The following is a 23190-nucleotide window of genomic DNA, read 5'->3' as shown; positions in this document are numbered from 1 at the left end:
GACATCCCGCGATCCTAAAAAAGCTCTCCCTGAAAACAAAATGTTATTATTCTCTCATGTGTAGATCTATCTTGTTTTTGTTGGGTTTAGAGTAACCCCAAAATAGTTTTTAAAGCCATACTGCAAATTTCCAGCTTTTCATTATGGAGGAAGGGCCCAGTTGCCCCTTCGAGCATCGTTTCAAACATGGGCGGGCACTGAACTTTTTTTAATCAGCTGGATGGCTTCATCAAATGAAGTATTCTTCAACCTAGCGAGGTTTCAAACCATCTTCGATCAGGGGCAAAATTATTCGAAGCCGGAAACCTTAATCATTAATCCACTACTCCCTGTTGAATAACACACACTTTTTATTGTCAAATACTAGTATGACATATTAATGAAACTATATTTCGCTTTCTTCATGAATTCACGTCAATAAGAAATTGTATTACCTAAGATCATTTTACACGGAAAATAGTCCTAGACAATATAATATTATGTTTATGGGGAAATATACTAAAAAAGGATTATCTCTTAATCTAGATTCTACCTTCAAACAATTACCTTTCATTATTTCAGACTAGCTGAGATGTACGAGAAATCTGATATATGGTGTTTTGCTAGACGTAAAATATTTGATGAATAGAGCTCAAGTCCCAAATACAGTGTGTACATACCACGTGGTTTGTGACGTCATTTTCGGGTATTACGGCAAGAAAATTAATAAAACAAATTTGTCGATTCAGAACTTAAACACACCGTAAGTATTTCATTTTTTCACCGATTTGAATAATTCTTTTATGAGGCTCAAGCCAAGACAGTTGGCTATAAACACAAGGCAATGGTTTTCTGAAAGTCTAAGCAGTTTTTGCAAAGGTCCGTTCCAACCCTGAAATTCGGCAAATTCTTGGAGGGTAATACGGCAAGAAAAACCCGTGTTTTACAAGATAATGCAGGATTGCTTTCCTTTACATTTTTTGTGTCTTTCACCGCTGTTTATTTCGATTCCAAGAAGGCCAGCGAATCACTTTACTTGAAATAAAATGGTAGGTTTCTCTGTGAAAACCTATGTCTTCGGAAAATGCTAATACGGCAAGAATGATAAGACGGCAAGCAGATTAATGAATACACATATTGTCCCTAACAGCAGTTGAGACTTGGTTCTTTAAAACTACTTACTTCTGTCAATATCTCACTTATGTGCGCTCTTTGACTAATCACTAACGCTTTATCTATGGGTCATGCAATAATTCTTTCTCTCACGTTTGGCGTGGTCTTTACGAAATACAAAGAAGTTTTACTCAAATTCGAATTTATTATATTCTTCTAGTCGTTGGTTTACGCGTTGAAAGTGTCCAAATATTTGAGAAAATATCTTAACACATTAAGTTTTGTATATTGTTTTTATTTTTTAAAGGTGAATCTGCATTTTACATTCTGGTATGACATACAAGAAGTACTGCATACACATGTATATTTTTGTTATTTATTTATGGTTTATATTGATTAAACTGTGATTAATGGACGATACGACAAATGCAAAGTCAAGATAATTTTGAAATACAAATTTATCACAAAAAGATGCTGCACAGTCTTCGTTTATGAACGTTGATTACAAAGTTTCAATGTGCAGAATATGTCGTTACGTATATGGAAATTACAAAGCTAGCTTGGTGACTTTTTATTGATTTTGCATTTGTTGTATTGCCATTGCATTGTTGGGTCTGATTAAATGAATACTTCCAATTTTACTTTAATAAATTTCTAAAATTTGTTACAATCTGCATATACATGTACTATAATTTAAGGATGCCTACCCATAATAGGTCTCAATTCACCAAAAGCTTACATACAACTTGATAATGTAAGGTTTGAAAATGCCAAACGATAGAAAATAGGTGCATATTGACAAGTTTTATAGTGACAGAAGTTCTCCAAAATTTCCTTCAGATTACCTCCCCTGTTAATTTTGGTTTTTCATGAGTTATCTCCCCTGAAAATTAGAAAATAATAAATTTCTCCTTTTCCCTTCGGGGAATTTTAGATTTCTTTTTGATATTTGTATCAGAATCATATAATGCAGCTTTCTACCGCAAAATTTTCTCGAAACTCAAAAGCTCAGATTCTCATAATCAAAGAAATTATATATTTCCCATATGCATCAATGTTAACTTCAATAGCGATTATCTCCTCAAAAAATGATAAAACTCAAAAAATCTCTCGGTGAAACGTTTTTTATTTTGAATGTCTTTAAAGTGACCAAATTTCATTTAAATATTACCATCCAGTTACAAGATATGAAATATGGCTATTACACCATGTCATCCTTAATGTGTTAATTTTATGTTTATATTAACTTGACTGAAAATTTTATCTTCTGTACGTATCCACGATATAACAAACTACATTTGAACTCGCTTGTTGGTTTCTGTGTCTAAACACTGACGTCTTAGATCGTTTCCCAATTCTAAGTTTAGTCTTTGTTCTCGTCATTACTCTGAAAAAGTTAAAATACATCATCCGAGTATTTGTCTTTGCTAACATCAAGCTTTTTTATCATAGTTTAGTAGATCCACCATCATAATCACGAAATCTCAAAGACTTAATCCTTTATAAAGTTTCGATATATTATCAGTTACTATTAATGATAGACATTGTTCAGAGGCCCAACTTTCACTAATGCTTGATAAATATACACATAATGTGGACATGTAGGATGTATTTTCAATTTTAAACACTTTTTATAGACTTTTTTGCAGTTTGAATATTTTAAGATGGTTTTTAGCATTCGCGGATGCAACAGTATAGATACATAAGGACTCATTTTTAAGATACCTCTTGAGACTATGAATAAAGTAGATATGAAACTTCTCTTGAAAGCTCTAAATTATTAGATAACAAGTAAAGAAACCGAAAATTTTAATAGATCTACTGAACGATCTTTAAGAAGCATTGAAAAAAGCCGTTCTTTCATATCACATCATACCGAAATTAATATTAACAAGAAATATCTTTAAAAATGATGGTCGGCGAATTGTAATAAGGAAAGAAGTTTATATATTTTTCATCTAACATTCATCTTTCATCTAACATTTTTCAAATTGCAAAACTAAACACCGCACTTTAACAATTTAAATAGTTCTCTTTTAATTTTTCGCAAAGGTTTCGTAGAGTTGCAATTTTGTTTCGTTTATCCTTAGACGAATAATTACAGCAGTAGTTCGATGAAGATTCATAAAGCGGTTCATGAGAAGAGGTCATTAAACGTGTTTATATTTTTAGCTAAATTGGTCCCTATCCCCATTTGTAACAAAATAGCAGGAGACCTTACGATATTGTTACACATCGAGTTTGATAAAAATCCATTACATTTTAGTGGTTAATGCGAAGAAAGGCATATCTACTTTTAGCTATAGTGGTCCCTAATAGGGCCCAAGTTCCGATATAAATAAATTTGGAAGAGGACCTTATAATGATGCTCCAGACCAAGTATGACAAAGATCCACCAAGCTGTTCATGAGACGCTGTATAAAGGCATTTCTAGTTTTAGCTCTAGCAGCCCCTAAAAGGGGTCAAATGTCCCAGCTGAACAAAGTTGGCTGCGGGCCTAATAAAGATGTTACAAATCAAGTTTGATTAGAATACATGAGAAAAAATCAATTAAAGGATTTTTTTATTTATTATTTTTATTTATTTCTAAAATAGGCCAACTGATCCCGCTTTAACAAATGCATATTCGCTATTCGTGAATCTTTGGACAATGACGTCACACCTATAAAAAGTGAAGTTCAAGCAAAACATACAGTTGTTATTATTTCAATATTTCTGTTTCATAAGCAAATTTTGACCGCATAAGCAAAGTTTGACCGTAGTTATATCACATAGATAAACTGTATGCAACGTACCTTCATTTCAGTGTAAAATGAGATTCAGTCATTATATAGCATATATATAATGAAACAGATTTCAACTGAGTTCAATACTTGCATACAATACTAAAAAAATATTCATATAATTATAACAAATCAGTTAAATAATTTGTAACAAATATATCAAAGCAAACAAGTACTCATTTTAATATGCAAACTGAATAAGTCACAAAAGCAAGAAACCTTTTCATATACAGACGACAATTGTAACAAGGAAAATCTTTTAAAAAGCACTTCTCTACATAAAAGACTCTTATCACACCCTTATTCATGTGATAGGCAGACCGTATTCAGCTCTTTCTTTAATTTGATATATGTTGGTATTTGAACAGGTTTTTATCATATTTATTAAACTTACTTATTATTTTGAGATATATCAATATTCTTGCTAAATATACTGAGCCAAAGTTGACTTTAAAACTGTGAGCAGCGTCGTTTAGGATAAACGCTTTGTCTACATTTCACTCAGCGTAGCACAGTCAACAGAGTGAAAGAAATTGACACTCTCATCCAATCAGGCAGAGTGTTGCATAAATCTTCCGTTTTGATAAATTATCTATAATGCGTTATCAAGTAGTTTGATTGGCAAACTGAAGTCACGTGGCATAGGAAAACGAAAACGAATTTAGACGGCGTCGCCGAAAAACTAAAGAAATCTGCAAACAGGTATTATACATGAGGAAATGAGTCTCAAACTCAGTAATCCGCGAAACTGTTATTAAAGAAACAGTAGGTGTATTCATGAATCTGCTTGCCGTCGTATCATTCTTGCCGTATTAGCATTTTCCGAAGACATAGGTTTTCACAGAGAAACCTACCATTTTATTTCAAGTAAAGTGGTTCGCTGGCCTTCTTGGAACCGAAATAAACAGCGGTGAAAGACACAGCAATGTAAAGGAAAGCAATCCTGCATTATTTTGTAAAACACGGGTTTTTCTTGCCGTATTACCCTCCAAGAATTTGCCGAATTTCAGGGTTGGAACGGACCTTTGCAAAACCTGCTTAGACTTTCAGAAAACCATTGCCTTGTGTTTATAGCCCACTGTCTTGGCTTGAGCCTCGTAAAAGAATTATTCAAATCGGTGAAAAAATGAAATACTTACGGTGTGTTTAAGTTCTGAATCGACAAATTTGTTTTATTAATTTTCTTGCCGTTATACCCGAAAATGACGTCACAAACCACGTGGTATGTACACACTGAAATAATTATATGGAAATCTTTAAATCACCACAGATTTCATATATTAATACTTTAATTTTTTAGCAAATAGACTAATCGTAATGCAATATTTCATCATGTATAAGGCAAGTAACTCCATAAACCACAAACACAAAACCTATGTCCCTGTGACTTTGACTTTTAAACAAGGGGTCTGAGTCTTGCATCTTGTTGTAGTGAATATTTGTGCCATATTATATGAATATCTTCCAAACATAGAAAAGTTACGACCAAACAAGAAAAATGACCTAAAATCTTGACCTTAAACTCTGAGTTAGGGGCATGGGTCTTGGGCGCACACAAAGGTGTGATTCATGTGATTAAAAGCACTTTAACAATGCAACAAATTCGTTAGTTCTGGACTGGAAAGTTAAATAACCGTACATATTTATTTCATCTTTTTGATGTGACATCATCTTGTTATGGTGGCAGTTTGTACTAAGTTATTACAACATCCTTCTATGCATATAAACACTACAGACCATAAAAGAAATATGACATAAAGTCTTTGGCCTCTAAGTGTGATCTTGACTTTTGATCTAAGAGTCTAAATCTTACACTTGACATATCGTCTATTATGGTGTAAATAGCCATCTATGTGTGCAGAAATGAAAATAGTTATAGACCAAACAAGAAAATTGAAGTAAAATGTTTGACTTCTAAGAGTGACCTTGACATTTGAGCTAGAGATGTTGATCTTACACGCGACATATCATCTGATAATGGTGAATATTTTATAAGAATATTCATCCAATCATACACATTTATAGACATAAAATCTTTGACTCTTAGGGTAGCGACCTATTAGCTAGGAGTTTAGGTCTTGCATGTAACACATTATAATGTGGCGGTGACTATTTGAGCCTGGTTACTTGAAACTCCATCCATTCATACAAAAGTTATAGACCGGACACAAACAATTATGTAAAATTTACTTCTAAATGTAATTTTGACCTTAAAGATGGGGGATTATAATTGAACGTGCCATGTTACCTTGTAATGGTGTATGCTTATGGAACGCTACTTTAAGAAACACGCATGCTTAAAACATTATAGAGCGGACTAGACAAAAGATTTCAACTATTTGGCCTGTGTGAACTTGACCTTTAATGTATGGGGTGGTTCTTGAATGTTATATACTATCTTTTTCTGGTAAATATTTGTGCAAATATATAGAGGATATTTGTTTGTTTTTCGTGAATATGGAATATATCTCACTGAGAAGACGTCAGACCTGTTGTGACGTTAGAAAGACGCACACAACATAAAGTTCCATTTTATTTTATTTTTTGCTGCATAACGTTATGAAATTCTCATTAAGTAAAATAATTTGAATCGAGAAATACACTATAAAGAACAAAGTGCGACTACAATTCTCATCCTGTTTTAAGCAAATAATTTAAAATTCATACACCAATGTATGAGGGGGCGGAGCTATACCTCTCACAGTGTGAAAATATAGATTTTATATTTTCACAGTGCGAGTGATGAGATATAAAATATTTAACTGATAGAATACTGTATTTCATTAGTTAGCATAAAATAAATTTGAATAAATAAACATACATGAAAAATGTATGACAAAGAGGACAAGACAATATACCTTAAATATTTGACCTCTACGTGTGATCTTGGCCGTTAAACTTCGTTAAAACTACTAGTAGTAGTAGTAGTGGCAATAGTAGCAGCAGCAGCAGCAATAGTATTAGTATTAGTAGTAGCAGTAGCAGTAGCAGTAGCAGTAACAGTATCATTAATTTTTTTTGAATACCAGACTGCGATTTCCTGTGAAAATCACCGGTGCTGGAAAACTCCATCTAATATCGCTGGATGTAAAATGAAAATCAAAATACCTTGATAGTTCCTCTTTGTCCCTTATAGTATATTTCTCGATTAAAAACAATACCTAACGTTTCGCTGCAAATGATAAAACAAAATCGGAACTAAACTTTTTTATTTGTCTTTACGCATCATGACGTCTTTCCTGTTTACGAACGTTGAATTCCCGCGTTTTGTGTAGATAAATTAATGCTACAAATGAAGTCATTTGTCTGATTTTATTTTACAATTGTTTATTGAATATGGCATGCAAGAAAAAGATTCTACAATTGAAAGTAGTTGCAAATGGGAATATCCGGCTCTTGGGAAACTGTTTACACGATAACTCGGCAGAACCTCGTTGCCGTCTAAACAGTTACCCTTGAGGCGAATGTTCCAACCTGCACCTACAACTGGTGAAAGAATTTTATTATTTTTATTATTGTTATCATTATTATTATTACCATTATTAATATTATCATTATCATCATCATCATCATTATGATTATGATTATCATTATTATTATTATTTATCATTATTATTATTATCATTATTATTATTATTATCATCATCATCATTATTAATATCATCATCATCATTATTAATATGATATCATTGTTTTAATAAGTATGCCAGTTCTAATGATGACATTATACAATAATCTCGACCGTCATCTCAAAAGCCTTGTTGCCTTAATTTAGAACAGTTCAAAATCGTAAAAAGTAAGGTATTTGCATGGTCTTACAGCAAGAAAAACTCTATTTTAGAATTTAAGATAAATTACTTCAAACTGGAAGGTCCAAAATGAAACAATTCTTCATGTGGAATTTAAGGTTTGGCATCTTTGAAGTTTCATACATAATATTCAAACCATTAATATTTACCTGTAATCAACCATACCTTTTGTCTCTTTATGTAGCCTACTTGTATGTGGTTTTTAACATCATTGCCTCTTAAGTCTAGCTCTTTTCGTGCTCGTTGTGGTGTACTTGTAATTGTCTTATTATTTTTTCTTTATATGTACTTAAACTCATAATGTTTTGTTTTTTTTTTGACTCGATATCTATTAACTTTACACGTCATATGATAATGTATCAACATTATATTGAAACTGCGTCCTTAGAGTCCATTCTATGTATCTATGTGTTAGAATTCAGCCAATATTGGTGGTAGTTGATGTGAGTGGAGTTGCACATTTATTACCTCTCGGGAACAGACTCAATAAAACAACTCTGCAAAGTTGTCATATGACATAAATTGCGATGACCCAACAAAACTAGTATGAAAAATAAATGAATCTATTATTATTTGTTCTGGTTGTGTTGTATGCTTCCTTGTAAATAGTAGATTTAATTAGCTTGTTGGTCAATTATATTTACACCTTTTGGTCAATCAAAGGGCAATATTGAACACAAAATTATCATACCGACAGTGTCAGCCTTGCTAAATTGTTTTGAAACTTGATGATCGGGATTTGAGTTTTCAAAAAGCTCCAGATGCCATAGATACACTTCAATCTTTAAGGACTTTGAGTAAACACCTTCTTCTATCACCCGCCGTGCTATCGGTTCCTGTAATTGAAACAAATTAAAGTCGATTGACAGAAAGTTAAATGATAAATACCAAAAATTCGTTATCATACACAAGGCAGTCTGAAAGACAGCTATATTCCCCGCCGCTGTTATAGATAGTGAAAGGGTTGTTTATTTGACCCAAGTTTCATGAAAATCCTTCAAGGAGATTAAGTTATATAGAGCGGACACAATTGTTACGGACGGACGGAGACCATTTCTATAACCCCAACCACTCGTGGTGAGGGATTGACTATAAATACGAGGAAAATAATTGTAACTCTTGTTTCCGTAATCAAAATTGAACGTACACGTTTGGCTAGGACATTCAAATGAAACTGTGGCTGCAAGTTTTTCGCTGCTGGGTTTTTTTGCCATAAGAAAACAGTAGTGAAAAAGAAATGTTAAAAGAAAAAACCAAGTTCGAACAGAATAGAAGTGTTTATATGAATATGTACATGGCTAACATATACACACAAATACAAAGACAATTAGAAACATGTACACAGCCAGTACCATACGATTAAATAACGGAACATAGTGGAGTACCGCTTTTGAACGGTCAGTGGCAAAAGACCCACACCGAGAAGATTGAACCGCTTTGATATGAACCCTCACCATGTTCCAAAGCCAAAGGACAGTATCCCCGCCAGGTGTATCTCTAAAACATGCCCTGGTAACAAAAGACACAAAGTGTAAAGCACAAAAATGCTTCTACAGTGTAAATTTATAAAAAGAACCTAAAAAGCATGTGCTCTATGCCTTTGCATAAGACAGAACTTCAAGAGGAACACGGTTGAGGACTGCCCGACGAATCAGGAAAGAATACAGATATCAAATCAACTTAGTCACGACTGCCTATCATGTTTAGTCAGATACAATGAAAGAAGTAAGCGTTACCTTTCTAGAATTGTCTTCAAATACAACGAAAAAAAACTGCCATGACCCAAAATCTTTCGAACTTTGTAATCAACATCACATACAAAGTGTGAAAAATTTGCAACTCTAAAATTAAAACCATCTCTCTTATCATGAATTTTGTATGTATGATACATCAAGAAGGTCTAATACGTATCAGTTGTTCCAGGATACATTTATATATGAATTGATGTAGTTGCAAATGTTCAATAAAAGGAGAGGGCTTTATAAACTTGGCCATCCACATAGTTTAGTTTCAGACAACGCTGCCTATAAAAAAGCTATTTCTAAATTACCTGTGCGAGAAATGTAGTATTCTCCGTGGCAAAATTTTCTTAATTAATGCAATAAGTTATAGATGAAGTGGTAAACTAAGAAGATAAATCACACATACTGACCGAATCATTAATTATTAATCATAACCTTGCCTTCACCAAACATATTAACTAAAAATATGTGTATACCAGAATGTACTTGTGTTTCATCGCAATATTTTTTAACTTGTTCTTTTACAGTAGTAAGGCATGATGCTAATAAATTAGAAATACTGGTAGAAATTAGTGCAAGAGCTTTACGAGAATTATATGGTTGTTTAAGTATCTTGGAATCCAATACATGGTTGGTCTTGCTGACTTTGAAATTAAAAAAAAATGAGTGATGTGATTTGTGACCAAATGCTCTTATGTAATGTAAAACATGGATAAATGTTGGCGTCAAGTGATGATAATATTAACAGTCACCTTGTCTGCGAGAACTTAAACATTTCATTAAAATTCTTGGACTTCCAAAGTAGCATTTGAAACCAATTACTATCAAATATTGTGTACAAGAAAAAGGCCTTTTTCCCAAAGTGAATACAAATGTATTAGATACTCTGTTTTGAAATAATCAAGAACAATTATTTTATCATGGTCTAAAATTAGAATCTTGAGATCAGGAAATATTAAATGCATTATATAACAAATACATGAATGAAAAGAAGTAAAAATTGGATATGTATTTGGTCAAAGTTAAGAAAAGTTCCAGTATAGAGCATCAAATGCACAGATCCGACCTGTTAATCAAATCAATGATATTGGCCAATGAGATAATGCACCATCATTCAGTCCGTAATCTTTGTTGCTAAGGCGCCATCATGTCTCACAAGCTTCATGTAAACTGTAACGTTCTAGAAAAAGAAACAGTTTTAGGTCCTCTTCACTGCTTTGTGTCAAAACAGAAATGCTTTACATATAAAATGTAAATTTGACATTTAGAAATAAGAAAAGAGGCGAAAACATGTAATAAATTATTTGCAAAACACCTACCCATGTAGAATGCTCATCTTTTACGTTATGATAGCTATTTTTATTTGCATGGCTGCCAAATAGGTGGCACAGGATTTTATTCGGCGTTGCACACGAGAAAAGGAAATTCTTTAACGCAAATAAAACGTATCCATGTAGACAGCGACCTGCTAATTTCGGCAACACAGAATTTTAATGAATTGAATTTTTTTATGTCATAAATAAGGTTGAATTCGAAATATGTTTTTCTTTCTTACTTAATTTGCCTGATGGTGCAGTCAGCCATCTTCATTTGACTATGGCAATAATAAATGTTTTGCATCTTTCAACTATCACGATAGTTTTATGATTACAAATGTATTTCCACATCCAAAGAAAGAATCGTATTGCGTAAACCAGCTGAAATGCTGCCACTTTGAAGCGCAAACAGATTGTTATGAATATGATGTTAATTGCGTTACCGTAATTTAAAATGTAGCCAATCACAAGAGGAGCCCAAGAACAAAGTCAATGGAGCTTTCAAAAATTGTTTTTCTGGCTCTATTTTTGATAATAATAAATATTCAATTCTTCATGAGAATCAGCGTACTTTCGGAAGAAGGCGCACATGCATATACTTTTTTTCTAAATAGTCATATATACGTTCTGGATTTTTGTTCTCGAACTATTAAGTAGTTATTTTCCGTAACGATGTCTAGTAATTAAAGAAAACAAATTTTAAACTGTATTTCTTGTTTTAAAAATACAAGTTCAATCAGTTGTTTAAAGAATCAACACGCAATAAGTAATCATATAGCTTCTGCATTTTATAACTACTTAGAAGTACCAAAATATCAGACTGTAGCAATAAAAACACGTTTAGAATTACTTCAATTTGTGGCATAGTCTGACAATTTCTAACTTTTTTCTATCAGAAACTCGATGAATGCCAATTACCAATAATTAGCACAAATTAAGCGGGATCTTAAATGCATAGATATTACGTATGATTTCTTCTGACAAAGTACGAATATTATCAACGTCTTTCCAGACTACGTGTGACACTACAACCCTGCTACCTACTTATACTTTTTCAAACCGCGAGGCATTCCATTGAATCATGTAGGGCGCTGCAGCAGTTTTCTTTTGTAGGTACAAACAAAAATTGCGGTATTTCCAAACACAACAATGTGGTAGCGAACAGTATCAGGCGAGTCTCCAGAAGAATACATATTGAAATAAAACAACTGAATGAAGTATTTCCATTCAATACAAAGTCCCCTTCTGGAAGGCACTTAATTTTTTCTACTGCAGTGTAACATAATGAACTGATAGATGTGTAAACAATATTGTACTATATATACAATATGTTATAACAAAACACTTGCATTAAAATTTACAGTGTACGTATACAAAAACCTACAGTTGTTGTTTGTTTCATAACATCTATAAATATAAACAAGGGTGCCAGAATATCATATAAAAAGTTATAAAATAAGTTATGTATGGCTCGATAGTCTAGTGCTAGAGCGTCCGCTTCGAGTGTGGGAGGTCGTGGGTTCGATCCCCGGCCGCGTCATACCAAAGACGTGAAAAATGGTACCAGTAGCTCCCTTGCTTGGCGCTCAGCATTAAAAGGGAAAACCGGCCTCTTCTCTTATATCCTTATGGCGATGGATTCCATCAGAAATGAGGTGTCGAGAGTGATTAATATAAGTTGTTAAACTTACTTCTCAATCGACCTAAAATAAATTATGTATAAACTAAATGGAAGTTTATACTGAAAAAAAAATTCTATATAATATAAGTCCACACAAAACTCTTAACCAGGTAAAGATAGGTTTAAATACATCTTAAAACTGGATGTAAAGATAGGTCAAATACATCTAAAAATTGGATGTAACATGCGTGTTGTACCACAGAAAAGTGGTGTCGATTTTTTCATACAACCAGTAATAAAAACAGTTACAATATAATCAATTTATAGTAAAAACTAAAAACAAAAGGAAGTAAAACAAGGGTGCCTCATGGTGGTGAACATTTGTGCTAAATTAAATCAAAATCCCTCAATACATGAAGAAGAAATGATCCAGTCATTCTTGAATTTGACCTTTGACCTCTAAGTGTGAACTTGGCCTTAGACCTAGGGACCTGGTTCTTGCGCATGGCAATCCCGTTCGTGGTGGTGAACATTTGTTCCAAGCTACATTAAAATCCTTCCATGCATAAAGAAGAAATGCTCTGGACAAAGTCATTCTTGTAAATGACCTTTGACCTCTCAATGTGACCGTGACATTAGACCTAGGAACCTGGATCTTGCGTATGTTACTCCGTCTTACGGTGGTGAACACTTGTGCCAAGTAATATTAAAATCCTTTTAAGGATTGTTGAGTTATAGACTGGACGGGAAAAAGGCCCTTTCGGCCTATGACTTCCAAGTGTGACATTGACCTTTAGTTAAGGGACTGAGTTTTGCGCATGACACGTTGTCTCATCCAGGGAAATACTTGTGCCAACTGATATAAATCCTGCCTTGCCTGACAAAGTTATAGACCGGACAGGAAAAAAAATCTTATTGACCTTTGATCTCCAAGTATGACCTTGACCTTTAAGCTAGGGTTCTGGGTGTTAAGCATGACACGTCGTCTCATAATTGGGAACATTAATGCCAAGTAATATTGTAATCCCTTGATGGATGACAGAATTCTTGATCGGACACAAAACAGACCCTGTTCATGCCATATTAACATTTGACTGCCAAGTTTGACCTTGACCTTTAAGTTAGGGGTCTGAAAGTTGAGCATGGCATATTACCCTTTTATGTGGTACATTTGTGCCAAGTAATATTAAAATAAAAATCTCTTCACGGATGGCAGGGTTATGGAGCGGACAGGAAAAAACCTGTAGATTTATGACCTACAGTTGTGACCTTGACCTTTAAGCTAGGGGTCCGGGTTTTGCGCATGACACATTGTCTTATCATGGGGGAACATTTGTGCCAAGTAATATTAAAAGCTCTTGATATGAATGACACAGTTAGGGACCGGAAACGAAACAGACCCTGTTCATGCCATGTTAACATTTGACTACCAAGTTTGACTTGACCTTTGAGTTAGGGTCTGAAATTGTGTATGACACATCGTCTTATTATGAGGAACATTTGTGCCAAGTAATATTAAAATCCCTTCATTGGTTTTAAGGACCAGACAGGAAAAACCCTGTTTGTTTTGGTTTTTGTTTGTTTTGTTTGTTTGTTGTTGTTGTTTTTGTTTTTTGGGGGTTTTTTTATACTAATTTGTTTTAGCTCGATTGTCTCATCATGGGGAACATTTGTGCCAAGTCATATTAAAATCCATTAAATGAATGAAAGATTTATGAACGGACACGAATTTTTTGACGGGCTGATGGACAGAATGACCGAATGATGGACGGACGGAAAAGCGCATTCCTGTATTCTGTCACTTATTCACATATATAGAAATGAACTAAGACCTGAATCATAATCAGCTGTGTAAAAAACAGCATATTATGAACATACAATATTATCAACGCAAAGGTATCATTCAGTTGAATTTGAGAGAACAGAAAATGCATTTCAACTGAAAATTTAATTCATTTATAAACATGTCAGAAACAGATGTTGTTTTCAATAAGAATACCATCTCAAAATTCTAACACTGAAGTTGAGGGTGCCGGTGCCAATAGAAAATTTTGTCGGAGAGGCTTCCCGTGCCGGGTGCAGAGAATCAAGAGGGATCCTGTGTGGCAAAATTGCACCGAATGAGAGGGATCCCGTGCATCAATGAAATCGAAAGTAGGGCATTTTTTAAGGAAACATGATGAAAATATCCACATAAAGTGGGTTTACAAGTAAGATGGGATCTAAGGTACCAGATATTTGCTATATTTGAGAAAATCGTATTTAAGTTTCGCACGATGTTCATCCAAGCCAGTAACCTCCGTCTACATTACATTTTCGTTTGGACTTGTGTAAACTGATAAAACAACGATAAAAAGCAATGGTATACAGCTACGTCATTCCGTGGGCCATATGTGTTTTGCACAAAAATGTGTTTAGGACAAAACATATGATTTTCCGAGCTGATTGACGTTGGAGTTCATTGTTTAGCACAGAGAGTGTCCTGTGCGCGAACAGAGAGCGATCCGTTTTTCATTTTCCACAGAGAGGGATCCGATTTGGGTATACACCGTGAATACGCTTGGAACAGGACTTGTACCGCCGTAACCGCCATTACAAAGCGTTGGTTTTTGTCGAACAAACTGTTACTGTGAATAGAATGCTGAGGACAAGATGGCTGTGATATGTCATTCAAACAACAGCATGACAAACATATATAACTTACCTGCCCATCCAATATACCATACCAGGACACAAGTTTATGCCAACCTTCCTCTGGTACCAACTGATAGTCCAAGTCGTCAATGAGTTGTTTCTTCAGTTCAGTCGTTCCTTCTGTATAAAACGAAATCATCCATTTATATTCTTTATGATATGTTTAGTTTCAATTGATAGTCATCCTGAAAAAAATCCATTATCATTGTGCTATTTAAACATTAAACTATTTTTTTGTCTTGGATCTCTGCATCGTCGGATACCCATGACTGACTACTTACGTTTCAACGCTGTAAACTGTAAACCGGGGGATGGGGTGTGGTGAGGGTAGGGGGTTGTGGTGGGGAGTTGATTGGCTCCCTGTAGTTCTATAGAAGCCATGCAACCACTGCAGTTATATTTAATAAACAGCAAATTACATCTTATGACTGACAAATGAGCCAACTGACAAATGTTCTTGACGCTAGCATAAAGATAGATGTATGTTGCTGTAAATGATTTAAGTTAAAAAAAAGAACTTGCTCCACCATCAATGTAAAGTAAGAGCTAGCTTTTAACTGAAATAATATGTATTTACTTTGTTTTAATAACGGAATTAAATCGTGACCATTGCTAAATTATCTGTAAAGTTTATTTCGGAGAAGCATTTGACAAACAATTTTGTCTACCTTTTTCTTTTAAAAAGATGGCTATTAAAGCTTCTGAATAATAGCAAATCTCACGCGTGAAATAAAGCGGTTCGGTACTGCACCGTACTATGCAATTATAAGTTCAAATTATTTCAAATTTAGACCTGCGTCTTTCCTTTCGTCTGTTCAATTGAAGTCTCTTGTCTTGTTTTAAAGTTTTTTGTCTGGAACAGCAGGGTCATTCGATAACTATTCAATGTGTGGTAAAAGGTTTTGCACCTAAATGTATACCTGCTATCTATTATCCCGAACGGAACACTGAAGTTTTACCTATATCTGTCATAATACTAAATACATCAATGAAAATTAGTAACATTTAGACAAATACAATGGTATATGTATGTGTTAAGAACATATGAATAGTCGAATAGTGCAAATATATCATTTCATCCATTTTACGACCTCCAGCCATTTTCGAAAAAAGTCACAAAATACAGATGAAAAGCTTATTTTAATTTAACAAGAAAATATCATTTATTGATGTAGATATTAGATTAATTTTTAGTATGACTGGTGAAAGACGTTATTTTGTTAGATATTTACGTATTATTGTGTGACCCATAAAATTATATATTTTGTTGCAAGTTATACTGTTAATAATGCTATGTGAGGAAAATTCCGTAAATGTACAAGCATTATGAAAAGTATTGCCAAAATATGTAGGGGCGTTAGGAGTTTGATCAGTTAATCTAAACGATTCCTTAGTTATTTCCCTAGCTGACAAATACAGTCAAATTAAGTACATATAAACAAAGTGGAAAATTAAGAAACAATATATCTTATCCAGTGATTTGTCGTTGAATAAATCATTGTTTGGAGTACAGATGCGAAGTAATTATATCACGAGGGCGCAGCCTGATACAATAATATGCATCTGAACGACAAACAATGATTTATTCAAGAGCAAATCACTAAATGAGATATATTATTTCGCTTCTAACACGTTATCAAGGATTCTTGACGACATTTATTAAATATTTGCCCGTTTTCAATCGGTTTCTTTTCCAGCGCGCCGCTATGCCGTTTGACGCCATGACGTAATTATTGTGACGTCAGAACAGTGATTTGTTGTATAATAATTCACTGTTTTCTGTCTATTTGTTTAATAGGAAAATGAATCGGATCGTGTTAGAAAGAATCATAAATTATTCCAGATCAGGTAATAATTACTGTGTTTTAACTTCTAGTGGTAATGTATGTCATTTAGTCATGTTTCATTAAACTACCTTCAGTAATATCCAAAATTAAGAATAATAGGGGATATTAATCATATAGAATCCCAGACAGGCTTTTGCATTTGCGTTCAGTGTCAATTATAATTTAATTTCAAGCTTCGTTAAAGTTCTTTCACAGCATTTTTAGTCTCTATACAAGAATATAGTACAGCGGGATATAATTCAATTAATAATATACAATTTCGATTCTTGCACTAAACATTTTCTCTGAAAGCAATCTCTTGTAGACCAAGTGAGCAGTACTGTCAAAGTTACTGTACGTACAACTATGTTTAAAAAACAAACGATTATTCTAAACAGGGTTGTGGCTCTGTTTTTTAGTATTTCTGTCTGTGTCATTGTCAAGTTTTATTAACTACATCCGTATAGTTTTAAAGATGTTGCTAGTAAGCATACTGTATAAGACATAAATTTAAAACTATTAATTATTCAACGACTATTACACTTTCCAATTGCGGCAATAATTGCATTTTAGTCTTTGTTCAGACCCTAAGTTCTGTTCACAGAAGATAACTCCTGAAGCTATTTAAATTTTGTATAAATGTGTCCCTTTTCTTCTCAAAAACATAAATAATCAGAGCCAAGAAAGATCAAGTCAGAATATATGGGTCACGATGGCCCTAGATCACTCACATGAGCTACGTTGCTTGCATGTTTTGGTAGATGGTTATGCAAGAAAAATGTTTGTGGTATTATATTGAAATAGTACTAGTATTTTCTGACAAAAATATTATAAAACTTTCTACTAAATGAATCTGGACAGTTCATGATTGTGTGTGTGCGTGCCTGCGTGATCGCGTGTGTGTATGTGTGTGTGTAATTGCTGACGGACGGGCGCACGCACGCATGATCACAGGTGAGTAAAAAAAGAATTATTATCTTGTCACTAGCCATACTTACTGCCTTCTATCATTATGTCAAGTTATAAAAAAATCAATCCAATGGGGCAGATAAAAAATACGTCTGAAGTTTCGTTGACCCCTGTTCCATTCTTTCAAAATTATAATTTGAAAGTCATCTATGACATTTTATTCGCTTGCTATGTGATTTTACTAAAATGTAAACAAATCGCAAACACAATTCTGTTGAAATAAATTCCTAAGAACAATAGAGACACAATTTTATCAAAATGATAGCAAAGTTAATGAAGCAAAGTCATAGTTTTGACATTATCACGAGAAAGGCACGTACGGACTTTGATTCAGAAGTGGTTAGTTACAACACATATGTGATGCTACATGTAATAATTAACAGAGCTACTCAGTGTCGACAGAATTGTTAAATATGGCGTTACCTTGAAACACTGGAGTGTTATCGATAGGTCCCGGATGAGCTAAATCTTCACCAACATTATATTGATCCCAGCTCTCATATCCAACATAGCTCTTCCACTGTTTGAACCACTAAATATCCAGCAAATACCTATGTAATTCATGTGCAAAAAAAATGTTTACGGACATTTATTCGATTCAGTACAACGAAATAACAAGAACATTTTTTTTTAAATGAAAGATGTTTTATGTCATTTATATAAACATGATTTTTATATCGGTTATATTTGCACAAACGTTGAAATTCTTTTTAACTATAGACAGAATTGTTCTGATACAAGCATATAATCTACAATTTCCGGTTGAATACCGCAAAGGAAAAGTTTTATTATCACAAAACACTTGATAAATGCTAAAGCTTGCTTTACTTTATCATACAAGAAGAAAACAATTAAGTATCTCCAGACATTATTTCTAAAACAGTGCAAATGTTCAGTTTTTTTATAACCTAAGCTTACCATGTTTCACCTTTGATCAACGGTCTTTGTAATTGGTTTGCTATGAATGATTTCTGTGTCTCAACATCATCCATTTCTTTGACTGACATTAACTGAAATTAGGCAGATGACAGCGTAAATGTATGTAATATAAAGAGAACTGACGGTAAAAAGGGCATTTTAAAATACATGTATTCTGAAAATGCCACTATAAGCAAGTCTCAATAGAATATCTTACTGTACTTTATAAAAGTTTTAATCAAAAGTTGGAAAGTGGCATACCCCTAGAATACTGCAGGTGGAGTTACGTATATTGTCATACTATTATATATTATCAGTATGAGCAAGTACAGCAATTTTCAGTTTGAAGACATTGGAATTGATTTTAAAAAAATCTAACCAATATATCTAAGTTAAAAAGGTGAATAAATTGCACCATGAAATAGGAAAGCGTAGTGACTAACTGTAGAAGGACTAATCACCAAACATCCACTTTGGTTAACGATTTTGTATTGTACCTAACATTATGTACGCACAAAACGGGGAAAACTTGACAAAAATAGAAAAGTCCCCAACATACTGCGCCATTCTTTAGTTAGTAAAATTCTTAGTACAGGCCATCTTCACATGATGATGTCTGACTAAATTGTCGAAGCAAATTGTATTCAGATGAGGCTGTGCACCTGAGAAATTTTGAATCCATTCCTTCAAAAAAGTGTATGAGAACATACCGAATTTCTTCACTATAGCCTATTTTGTGAAATTAAGAAGGGTCACAATTCTAAAATTGCCATATATAAATGTCTATTATATATGGTCATCTTCACATCAAGGTTCTTTATATGTGAAACTTACAAGCATAGCCAAAGCAAAGATTCCTTCCTTTATTGTCATCTGCATATCAAGCTTGTTCATCAGTGACTGTTCAAAGCAAATCAGCTTATAGAGTGGGGCACACACGATTTCGGAGGTAGGAAGACTATAAAAAACTGCTGTAAAAATAGACAACGCAAAATTTCCTTCCTTTATGGTCACCTGCACATCAAGCTTGTTCATATGTTAAAGTTTGAGGCAAATCAGGCTAATAGTGTGGGAGTCGGACACGCAACTCACGGATTGACGTACGTACGGACAGCAGCAACATGGGCGCATAATCAACGTGCAGTGGGAATGAAATAAACATAACATACATAAGGAAGATTATTTTTTGTGTTAAATCTTTCTCTTTTATACTTGCAATCATGAACACACCATTTATTTAACTGCAATCCACAATTTATACCATATATATATAAAGGACAGAATTTGTATTTACCTTCTGTGCTGCTTTTTGTTCAATGGTATCGCTAACTTTTTTTCTTGGCGTGTTTGACTCATCCATTCTTTTTTCTGTTTTCTTCTTTAACACCTTCCTCTCGCTTTTATTCCGAGTCAAACCTGGGACAGCGTTATCTGATGGGCAAATATCTGTGGTGGCTTTGTTTTCAATCTTTTTAGGCTTAGCTACACTTTCAATAACTATAGGTTGACAATTTCCTGAACTGTCTGTACTACTGACGAGTTCCTTTCTTAACTCCTTTGAAGTACTGTTCACAAGCCTACCGAACTTAAAAGTGTTTGTAAAAAACAATTCATCCTCTGTAGAAACTTCAAACGCATATTTGCTAACATTACACTCTTTCAGCTGCTTCAACTCATCCTTTAAAGATTTGCTGTCGTTTTCCTTCATCAACATGAATAATTCACATCTCTTTTCATCTCTTTGGTTTTGCTCAGATTTCATCTTAATTGCAGTGACTTGTGATTTTATAGCGGAGAGTCTATAAGAGGTATCTTCAATCGCCTTTCTATCTCTGTTCTTTTTGGATTGAACTTTCCGTTTTATTTCTTCAATTCTATCATCAAGCAACTTCATAAACCTCTGCCTAGTTGAATTTATTGTCGACATTGCCGTCCTGGACAAATCGTCTATAGATTCTTTATCACATTCTATGACTGATTCAATATCATTGACTTCAGCGGAAACCTCTTCTAAGTCACGTGCAAATCCCTTAAATAGTTTCGATTGTTCAACCTGATGAACCATTTCGGGCAGATGATTAACGCCTCTACATCCGCTGTGTTGATTTTGCTTGCACAAGGAACAGAAGAACATATTACAGCCGGAACAGTAGAATTTAATGATCTCTTCAGCGTGGCCAGGACACGGATTTACGCAAACATCTCGGGGCATATTTTTCTTGTCCCTGTGGACATGGTTTGGTAGAAATTCTGTATGATATTCCAAACAATTTGTACAAAAATATCGCACACAATCCACACAAAATCCGTCGGCACTGCGATCTTTGCCTTTCTTTTTGCATACTTCACAGTACATTTCCAGAATATCTTCTGATCCTCTGTCTTCTTCACCCGCTTTTGACGCCATGGTGATTATAAACGCTCACACAAACTGAATGTGTTATAAATGTATTGAACAATAAAACCTCATGTGACTTAACCTGATAATAGTTTTAAATACATACCATGTCAATTATTTGTTCAATGATTTATACTTCCTTGTTCAGTTGTACTGTTAGAAAACTGTCTAACATAATCATGTGTTAATGACTCCTTGTATTTTTGTCTTAATTTTGTATGGTAATTTCAATTAGATCTGTTTTCATACTTTCTGTTTCTACTATGTCTGAAATATATCAATTTATCCCGAAAATTCCGTATGTGAAATGCAAATAAGAAAAGATTAGTTATATACACCTCATATCATTGGCAAGTAATAGCTTTAATTCTGTCAAAATATGCATAAGCGTTGTAGAAAAATCTCTGAAACATAACTTAAACTGATCCAGTAGTAAGACACTTTTCATGTTTATATTCGTACTTTATCGAGTTGTAACCTGCAAACGGAAGTATCGCGTTTATTCTGCGGACCTGTTTCTAAACTGCGGTTTATATAATATCTTAGCTGATTACAGTTTGCATGAAATTCAACTCCCGTTTTTCTTTCTTTTTTCAATTTTGAAGCAAATGTACAGATGCTTGTAGAAAGTAGGTCTTAGATTGAGTAAAAAAATAGAAAATATAAAAATATGGTCCTGAAGTGTCTGAATGTTTGCGTATTTCATAAACGACTGTCCTATACAAAATTGTCCAGGACAGGAATTGAGATCAATGTGATTGTCCCTTTTATATAGTATACATTGACTGTCCATAGACTATCCCGTAAAAGAAAACAAATCAGGCATGCTTTTTGTAAAAAATACTGATCTGGGCAGTACCAGCAAATGAAATAATTGCAGACGGACGTTCCTACATAGAAGAATTTATGTGGCTACTCTTTTGAACTCTCTATTGTTCTTTTAGCCACGTAAAAGAAAAAGAGCCACATAACAGCTTACGGAAGGGATGACATCAAAGAAAAAAAGTAGTTTCCTATTGTTCCCATAGTCACCTAAGTATGCAAATGTGCGCTCGGACAGACGGACGGACGGACGGACAGACGTACGGAGGGAATTCCCATAGTCCCCTCCGATGTTCAAGGGGACTACAAATGTAGCAAAGACAACGATGCAAGAACATTAATACATTCGCATCTTATAAAATATATTATCAAAAAATACCGTTATTAGTAGACTAGACTATTTTCTGTTAGAGACCAGTGTTACCAAGGTTCTAATCAGGCGGTATTTTTGCGGAGATATGCAAATTTGATTTAAGCATATGCCAGTTAGTATGGCCATGGTGCTATGATGTTGTGCGAAACATTGCGTAGGCTTGACCAAAACCATTGAAAAGCAAGAGAATTGTTTGTTACGCCACTCTTATAAATATTGCATCTGGTGTTTACTCGTTGATGTTACATTTGAAACAGACACATATCTTATTAGATGTACTGCTGCATTTTGTTATTGAAACGATTTTATTCTCATTTTAAGTTTTAAAATTTTGCAGCCGCATTTGAAATGCACATGTTTTTAAGTATTTTCATACATAATGCTAGATCTACTTTAAGAAATATGTGAAACACAATAAAACTTAAATCGCTGTAAGAGGAGTGTTTTTTGCGTTCAGTCGTATTGTACCATGAACTAACTCATATCATAAGTCACTATACCTAGTGTAACAAAATACCGACAGGCATATTCCACATACATATTAACAATAAAATCTATATGAAGATCTTTTGCAAGCATAGAATGAAACCAAACCAGGCATGATAACCGCACACTCAGTTTGATTGAATATTTCATGGCTTTCATGTACAGTAAAATCCCTACTTACGACCACCCAAAATTAAGACCATCCCGCTAATAAGACTGATTTTTCAAAGAACGGAATAATTTGTTCTAAAATCCAATGGTCGCTTGTCCAGAAATGCGACCACCCAGTTAATCTTCTAAGACGACTACCAATATCAGTCCGATTTCAGTTTAGCATGCTA

At 33.9% G+C, this 23190-nt stretch overlaps 1 pseudogene; it reads right to left on the bottom strand.

Annotated features, from left to right (window-relative positions):
• Positions 1-1174: 1174 nt before the first annotated feature.
• On the bottom strand, positions 1175-22126 carry LOC123551696 (uncharacterized; annotated as a pseudogene).
• Positions 22127-23190: the final 1064 nt, after the last annotated feature.

Source organism: Mercenaria mercenaria, chromosome 1 (genome assembly GCF_021730395.1).
Source record: "Mercenaria mercenaria strain notata chromosome 1, MADL_Memer_1, whole genome shotgun sequence".
In the NCBI taxonomy this organism is placed as follows: domain Eukaryota; kingdom Metazoa; phylum Mollusca; class Bivalvia; order Venerida; family Veneridae; genus Mercenaria; species Mercenaria mercenaria.
The sequence above is the reverse complement of the archived record's forward strand: the minus strand, read 5'-3'. Positions and strand labels throughout refer to the sequence as shown.